Below are 2500 nucleotides of genomic sequence, written 5' to 3'. Positions count from 1 at the left end.
TCGCCCCCCCCCCCCCCCGTCAGCCTTCAGAGTAGCCCCACCCTTTCACGGCTACTCCCCCCCCTCCCCCATTCCCGCTACGTCTATCCCAGACCTTATAATATAATTCCAGTTAGTGGATAATGCATCAAAGCGCCTAGATTAATATTAGGAAGCTCCAATACCCCAAACGGTTATTAGTATAATTAAACACAACGTTATGGTAGTGGTATATAAATAGATGATTACCTGAGACGCTGCAGTTGGGGAGAGAGGCACCAGAGGGCAGTCTCATGGGCCGAGGGGAGAGGAGCAGCGAAGAGGGGAGCGGGTGGGGAGGGGAGGGGCATGGGAAGGGGGTCAAAAGGGGAGAGGTTGGGGAGGGGAGGGGCATGGAGGGGCATGGGAAGGGGGTCAAGAGGGGAGAGGTTGGGGAGGGGCATGGGAAGGGTGTCAAGAGGGGAGCGGGTGGGGAGGGGGGACATGGAGGAGCATGGGAAGGGGGTCAAGGGGGGAGCGGGTGGGGAGGGGGGCATGGAGGGGAGAGGAGCAGCGAAGGGGAGAGAGGTTGGGGAGGAGGAAGGGAGTGAGGTTGCTTGAGAGGGATGAGGCAGGGGATATATGGGGCGAGCAGGGGGGGGGGAATGGAGTTGCTAGGGAGATGAGGGGATTAGGGGAGCGAGTTAGGGGGGGGGGCAAGGGGAAATCAGGTGCGAGGACGAGGAGGAAGGAGGGGAAGGGGAAGGGGAGTGGAAGTGCTAAGGAGGGGTGTGGGAGAGGGGAGATGAGAGAGGGAGGGGGGAGGAGGGGAAGGGGGAACAGAGATGCTGTACATGGGTGTAGGGGGGGGTGTATGGAATGAAGGGGAGGGGTTTGTAGGGGGGGGGGCTGGGTCGCCGCGGCTTGGTGTGGGCGCGAGGGTGAGGGGGGGGGGGGAGTTGTCTGATAGGTTTGAGTTTTTTTCGATTTTATCATTTTTTCAAAGTGTCTGTCCAGATGTTTTATATGCATGTGCATACTCATGCTTGCGCACGTGTACGCAACCACACACACGCGCACACACACACACACATACATACATACACACATGCACATAACACACACATGCGCGCAAACACACACACACACCCACACGCACACACACACACACACACACACATACAAACACTCAACCAATAGGCACACACAACCCCCTTCTCCCCCCCCCCCCCATCACAGTCCTCATGAAGGCGGAATCTTTGGTCACTGTCGGATGCCACCTCGAGGCCCGCGCGACGTGGCACCCAACGACGGGGGGGGGGGGGGGGGGGGGCAAGAGAGGGGAGGGAGAGGGAGGGAGGGGAGGGAGGGGAGGGAGAGGGAGGAAGGAAAGGAGGAAGATGGAAGAGGGCAGGGGAGGAGGAAGATAGAGGAGGGAGGAATGGGGAAAAGGGAAGGGGGAAGGCGATGAGGAAGAGGGAGGAGGGAAGGAAGAGGGAGGGGGAGAGGAAGAGAGAGGGGGAAGGAAGGGGTGAAGGGGGAAGAGGGAAGGGGAGGAAACAGAGAAAGGGGGAGAAGGAGGAGGAGGGGCGGAAAGGGACGGTGAGAGAAGGAGGAAAAGCGTAAGGGAGAGGAATGAAGGAAAAAGGGAGGTGAAAACTGAAAGGAGGAAGAGGGAAAAGGGGAAGAAAAGAAGAACGGAATAGAGGAAGGAAGAGGAGAGGGGAAAGGGGTGAAGGGAGAGACCAGGTGAAAGAAAGAAAAAGAAACAGAAAGGAAACGAGAGATGCTGGAAAGAACGAAGAAGGGAGAAGGGCATGGGAAGAGGTAAGAGGAGGAGGGGGAGACCATGGCGCTCCATAATAAACATTCTGACTAGAAATAACCTTTGGCGATGTTGTGGGGAAAAGAGAGCGGGAGAGAGAGAGAGTGAGAGAGGAAGCAGAGAGAGACAGAGGAAGGCAGACATGGAGATAGAGAGAGACGAGGGAGTGAGAAATGAAGAGAGAGATGTTGAAAATGAGAGAGAGAGAGAGAGAGAGAGCGAGGAGGGGGGGTTGATTTTGATTTTGAAAAGTTTATTCATACATAATATACAGCTGTACCTATTTGAAAAGGCATAGGAACTGTGCAAGAGAGAAAGAGACAGACAAACAGACAAACAGACGGACAGACAGACCGAGAGAGCGAGGAAGAGAGAGAGAGCGAAAGAAAGAGCGGAAGAGAGGCAGATAACGAGATCGAAAAGCGCCGCAGATTCGAGGTCTGACGCTTAAGTAAGTCTTAAGGGGATTGGAGGGGGGTAGGGGGAAGGGAGGGAGGACGAAGGGTGTTGGTGATTGGCTGTTTCGCCTGCGTTTGTTTTCTGTTATAGTTCTGGTTATCTTCAGTTTTATTTTATTTTATTTATTTTATTTGTTTATTTATTTATTATTATTATTATTATTATTATTATTATTATTATTATTATTATATATTATATTATTATTATTATCATTATTGTTATTATTATTATTATTATTATTATTATTATTATTATTAT

This window comes from Penaeus monodon, chromosome 8 (assembly GCF_015228065.2).
Source record: "Penaeus monodon isolate SGIC_2016 chromosome 8, NSTDA_Pmon_1, whole genome shotgun sequence".
NCBI classification, from domain to species: Eukaryota; Metazoa; Arthropoda; class Malacostraca; order Decapoda; family Penaeidae; genus Penaeus; species Penaeus monodon.
Note: the sequence above shows the minus strand (reverse complement) of the source record.